This window comes from Vombatus ursinus, unplaced genomic scaffold (genome assembly GCF_900497805.2).
Source record: "Vombatus ursinus unplaced genomic scaffold, bare-nosed wombat genome assembly UNPS02014837.1, whole genome shotgun sequence".
Taxonomy (NCBI): domain Eukaryota; kingdom Metazoa; phylum Chordata; class Mammalia; order Diprotodontia; family Vombatidae; genus Vombatus; species Vombatus ursinus.
Window position 1 is genome coordinate 7,625,368 of NW_020954615.1, and position 6,642 is coordinate 7,632,009.

The 6,642-nt window shown below is 39.4% G+C and overlaps 1 pseudogene; it reads right to left on the reverse strand.

Moving 5' to 3' along the window:
• Window positions 1-700: 700 nt before the first annotated feature.
• LOC114026344 lies at window positions 701-1,007 on the reverse strand (annotated as a pseudogene).
• Window positions 1,008-6,642: the final 5,635 nt, after the last annotated feature.

Consider the following 6,642-nt stretch of genomic DNA (forward strand, 5'->3'; position numbering starts at 1 on the left):
AAGAATTGCATTGATAAGCTGGGGAGTGTCCCTAGGAGGGTGACCTGGATGGTGAAGGGTATATCAAAGAGTCTGTACCAAATGAGAATCACTTGAAGGAGCTGAGCTCTTTATCGTGGAGAAGAGAAGGCTTGAGGGACTTCATGATAATTATCTTCAAGTATCTGAAAGACTGCCATGTGAAAGATGACTTACACTTGTTCCCAAAAGACAGACCTAGGAGCAGTGAGTGGGTAGAAAATTGTAGAGTTAGTTAGAATTGACAGTAAAACAAAACAAAACAAAAAATTTCACCGAAACAAGACCTGGTGGTTGTTGTTCCTTGTTCTTGAAGCAGACCAAAATGACATCACTATTTCAAAGCCAATATGTCCAATTGCGTGACCAATCAGAAGAGCGTGAGCTGAGAAGGTTGTACCCCAGGTTGGGCACAAATAGTGTCCATATGACCATTTGGAGGAAGCTGACTCCGAATTTGTGCATCTCATGTTTCTTTTGAACTACTGTAATTCTGTTTTGCTCATAGAGCACAGCACTTTCTTTGATATTGGCATGCCATGCTGGGAGGTCCTATGCCAATGTCTCCCATGTTTCACAATTGATAACAGAGTTCTTCAGAGAGACCCTGAGAGTGTCCCTGTCCTGCTTCTTTTTTTTTAAAATTTTTATTCCATAAATTAACCCATATATTGTTGGACTATGGGCTACAGATATTTGATAAGAAGCTTTTACTGGTCTTTCAATTCCTTCAGTCTTCTGATGGCAGATTTGACTGTGATTGCAGAGGTGGTATTGTAGGTCCATGCACCACTAGCTACTGTCTTCATACAGGATCCACAATGACATATACCTACAGCCCGTCTCTTCATTTTGGTCTTGCCACAGAAGGAGCAGGTATGCTTGGCATGCTGGCTAATTTAAATTTTCTTCACCATTTTTCTGAAGGATGCACCATAAGATGTTCCATATTTACCAACAATTCTGACCTTCTTGGTATGTTTGGCCATGTTGCCAGTTTTGGGGCTGGAGCTCTGAGAGCTGTCCTGCTTCTTCTAACCACTGTGTGAGTACTTGCCTTATGTAAGTTCTCTATAAAATATCTTTTTAGGCAAATGTACTTTTGGCATTCAAACAGCATGGCCAGCCAATTGGAGTTGGGCTCTCTGTGATAAAGTTTGAATGCTTAGCACTTCACCTCAAGAAAGAACCTCAGTGTCAGGTACCTTATCCTGCTGGGTGATCTTCAGAATCTTCCTAAGACAATTCAAGTAGAAATAATTCAGTTCCCTGGCATGGTGCTGGTATACTATTTAAGTTTCACAAGCATATAACAATGAGACCAGGACAATCTAATTCTTCTTTTCTCTTACATTTTTCTTCAGAGGTTCCCAAACACTGACCTAGCTCTGACCATGCATGTCAACCTTATCATCTATGTGTATATCACTGCAAAGTATACTGCCAAGGTAAGTGAACTTATTCACAGCATTCAATATTTCTCCATTTGCTATAACCGATGGTTATGTGTATGGATGGTATGGTGCTGGCTGGTGGAGTATCTGTGTTTTCTTGGTGTTCATTGTTAGGCCAAAGTGACAGAGAATCAATTCATACTCTGTTGAATCTCAATTTCAGAGGCTGTATTGAGTGTACAATCATCTGTGAACAAAAAGTCACATACCAACACTCCTTCCACTTTAGTCTAGGCTTGTAGTTTTTTCAAGTTAAATAATTTATAGTCAGTGCAATAGCTGATCTTGATGCCCCTTTCATTCTCATTGAAGGTGTCTGACAACATCATTGAAAACATCATGCTAAAAAGCACGGGAGTAAGCACACAGCCCTGTTTCACTTCATTGTTGGGTGGGAAAGCTCAAGAGCTTTGTCCATTATTGAGAACCTGTGTAAGCATGCATCACGGAACTGGCATACAATAATGATGAACTTCTCCAGGCAACCAAATTTTGTCATGATCTTCCACAAGCCCTCATGACTGATGATATCAAAGGCTTTGGTCAGATCAATGAACATTGTGTATAGACCTCAGTTGTGCTCGGATCATTTCTCCTGGAATTGTTGGGCAGCAAATAACATATCAACCACTTCTCAGCCCTCTCTGAAGCCACATTGACTCTTGGGTAGGTGCTCACCTTCCAGGTGAAGGATCAGTCTATTAAGATTTATAAATTTCAGAGATGGAAAGGACTTCAGAAATCACCTAGTCTAATCACTTTATTTTATAGAAGAGGTAACTGAGGTTCAGAGGGGCTAAATATCTTGCCCAAGAACACAGAGCTAGTGAGTGATCGAAATTGACAAATTAGGGATATCCCCTTCAGCAAGCTTCCAAGGGTAATGAGATTGTTGTTTTTTGTCCTTTGAACTCCCAAAAGGACCAGTGATGTTATGATGTTGGGGTCAAGGTACAGTGTGTTTGACTGTGGCTGATTGCTCCAATGGGAACTGGGAAGGCTTTACCGCTGGCTGGGCACAAATAGTCTATTTGAACATTTGGGATGGAGATGTCCCTAGATTTGTGCATCTGACATTTCCACTGTGTCACTATGATTCTGCTTTGCTCATAGAGCACAGCTCTTTCTTTGATGCGGCCATGCCATGCTGGGTGGTCTTGTACCAGCGTCTCCCCCATATTACAAGCAATACTAAAGTTTTTCAGAGAGACGACGAGAATGTCCTGGTAAAAGTAATTGGGAGATAAGAAGATTGGAATTAGCATATTTCATTAAGTCACATTTCAATATTTTTGATTAATTTCCACTCCATTCCATTTGATTCAATGAATATTTATCAAGGAATACTTCTGTATATGGCCCTAGGCCTTGGGGATGTAAAGACAAAAAAATACTTCCTGGTCTTTAGGAACTTACATTTGTCTGGGCGGTCGGGGTGGGCTACAAGATACAAACAGGTATTCAATCCATCAATCAATAAACACTTATTAAGCACTACTACCCATCAAATAAGGAAAAAAATAAAGCATAAATAAAGTTAAAACAGCAATTTCAAAGAAAGATCACCAAGAACTGAGAAGATATGAAAAGACCTTCTGTAAGATACAGCTTCTGGGCCATATTTAGAAGTCTAGAAAAATTCAATGAGGTAGACATGAGGAGGGAGACTTTTCAAGAAAAGATGGGAAATCTTCATGCAAATGTTTTCATGATGATGCTGGTGCATTTCACTGTTCATAGGATCTGAACTCCATCATTTGGGTCTATCTCACACTTGGCAACCCAAATAAGCAAATTATGACTTAGGGGGAGAAGAGGTAGCTTCAGTGGGGGTGGGAAGATCAGAGGTGGAGGGTGGAGGAGTGGGGCGGTAGAGGGAGCATCTGCTTTCTTCTGACAAGATTATTCATGTAATCACACCCTGCAGAAAATGCAGAGTTTGGTAGGTGTATTTTTAAAGCACATTATCTATTACGCACACATGAAGGAACTGGGTAGTAGCAAATAATCCTCTCCAGATATGCTCATTTAATAGGTGGCTTCAGTTATTATGGGGAAGTAGCCTTGCCCATACATTTGAGTGATGGAGAAGAGCATATAAAAATGTTTTCTCATCGATTCTTTTAAAATGATGGTTTAAAAAAAAAAGAAGAGAATGACAAAATAAAATGATAAAACAACCGTCAATCAACAAACATTTATTGAGCACTTCCCATGTACCAAATACTGTCCTAAGCTGTGTACAAACAAAAAGCAAAACAATAACAAAAGCAAAACAACAGCAATAACAAAAGCAAGCCAGTTAATGCCCTTAAAAAGCTTCCATTCTAAGAGGGGAGACAACACATAATTTACTTCCTGCTAAGGAGTAATGGGTAGGAGGGGACCAAATGGAATCTCCTGCCCCCATTCCCTGGTAGAGAAGCCAGTGAATTACTAGCTGAGGACTAGGTTAAGGGAATGATTCTTTTGAGGGCCCTAGGCATGTCTGTTGGCTTAGGTAAGCCAAGAGTGGAGAACTGAGTCTCTAATCTATAGAACAAGATATTTTATATAATAGGAGCTTTCTAGTTCTGGGCATAGTTTCTATGGATAAGGAAGTGATTGTCCTACTGGTCTCTGACCTGGTCAGACCACAACTGCAGTATTATGTTTAATTGGAGTGCCATATTTTACAAAGAACATTGATAATGTGGGAAAGGAGAGCAACCATGATAGTGAAGGTTCTTGAGCTCACATCATTTCTGTTTTGGCTGTTCAATAGTTTCAGTCCTGTCCAACTCTGTGACTCCATTTGGGGTTTTTGTGGCAAAGATACTGAAATGTTTTTATTTATTTCCTCCTCTAGCTCACTTTACAGATGGGGAAACTGAGGCAAACAGGGTTAAGTGACTTGCCCAGGTTCACATAGCTAGTAAGTGTCTGAGGCCAGATTTGACCTCAGGAAGATGAATCTTTCTGACTCCAGGCTTGGCACTCTATCCACTGTACCACCTAGCTGTCCACGTATATGAGGAACCTTCAAAGAACTGGTAATGTTAAGTGAAAGAAAAGACTCAGGAAAGACATGGTTATTGTCTTCAAGTATTTGAAGGGCAGTCAAATTTTTAAATTAAATTTTATTTTTATTTTCAGTTCCACATTTTTTCCTTCCCTTGATACCCTTCCTCATCCATTGAGAAAAGAAGAACATGATAACAATTATTCATACATAGTTATTCACATTAGCTGTGTTCTGGAAAAAAAGTAGAAAAATAAAGGGGAAAATATGCTTTAATCTGCTCTCTGAGTCCATCATTTCTCTATCTATAAGTGGATAGTACATTTCATCCTGAGTCCTTTGGACTCAGGAGTTGTAGTGGATCATTATATTGATCAGTTACTAAGTTTTTTGTAGTTGATTTTCCTTACAATGTTGTTAACTGTAGATTGTTCTCCTGGTTCTCTTCACTTCACTTTGCATCAATTCATATAGGTCTTCCCATTTTCCTCCTAAAGGCAGTCATTTTGAAGATAGATTGGACATGTTTTATTTCATTCAGAAGGCAGAAGTAAGAACAGGACATTGGGACTCTTGGACTGTGGCAGGGAATCGCCTTGACCAGACTTGAGTTTGGTTATCTTGGGATACCACATTAAATCCACTGGCTGTAGCTAGAGATAGTCTATCCTTATCTCTGAGGAATTCTAGGGAGAAACAGTTTTTTCCACTGAGGTCCCCAATCCAACTTACCATTAGTGTCAAGTCTTGACATCTCCCTCATCCATTATAGAAGTTTTTTTTTTTTTTCTGAATGCTCTGCTCCATTCCCAGGTGGTCATCTCACCTCTCATTCTGCCCCATTTCTGATGAATCAACTGAAGTGGATTTCAAATTCTCATTTTTGACCAGTTCAGTCATTGCTAGATAGATTGATTTTTTTCCCTCTTGCCGGGCCAGATCCTCTCCCTCTTCAGAACTCCCTACATGTAGGTTTCTTCCAAGAACAATAGTTTGTGTTAGAAGAAACCTCATGGGTAGCCTTGTCTGACCTCACATCAGTCTTGTTTACAACATATTCAACAAACAGCCATCCCAGCTCTCCTCCCAGGGTTCTGATGAATCAGAACCACCCCAGGCATCTCACTCCAACTTTGGATAAATAAAATTATTAGATATTTTTTTTCCTGCCATCAATGATGAATGCACAATTTTTGCAACAAGTACCTACCATATGCCAGGCACTGTGCTAGGCAGGGGTTACATAAAGGAAAAGGAAAACAATTACTGCCCTCTAGGAGCTTACATTCTTCTTGTGAGGAACAACATGTTCACATACAAGTTAATGCAAAATATATGCAAATGGAAGTGCAAAGTAATGTAATTTGAAGTGAGAAAAGAACAATGCTCTGAACAGAGAAGTAGGAGTTTCAAGAGGTAGAGGTAAGGAAGGAAAGCATTCCAGGCATGGCAGATTGGCTGTGCAAAAGGTATGGAAAAAGGAGATGAATGTCATGTACAGAGAATCAGCAAGTATTCCAGTTTAGCTGGGGTGATTGTGCCATGTTTTAAAAGCACCAATTAGCCTTTGACTCTGGGAGCAAGAGTCATGCATGTATAAATGCTGATCTCAGTTTCCACAAATTCCCAAACCTGCCCCAACAGAGACTTGGAAACATTTATTTTATTTTATTGTCTAATGTTGGGTGCATATTATACAGAACAGAGAGGGAGAAGTTGTAGGGAAATATGCTGTAGGATGTTAAGTGTTTAAAGAAGAAAAGGTATTCATGGAATGATTTTGTACTGCAATTTATCAAAAAGAAAATATACGTGTTGATTTTAAAAGAAAAATCCTTCATGCCATATTGATTTCACATGTAATACTCCATCAGTACATTTACCAACCACTCATAGTGGTTTAACTGTGCTCTTTAACTCGGCACACAATCTTCCAACATTTTTTACCTAGACTGTGTTGCTGCTGCACTACTATTTTACATACAAAATAGAAAGCTCACTCTATTAAAAATGTTGATTTTCTCCAAGCAAACATGATTCTCTTTCTGTCAATTTCTCCCTTCCTTCCTTCCTTCTTTCCTTCCTTCCTTTCTTCCTTCCTTCTTTTCTTCCTTTCTTTTTTCTTCCTTCTTTCCTTTTTCTTTCTTTCTTTCTTTCTTTCTTTCTTTC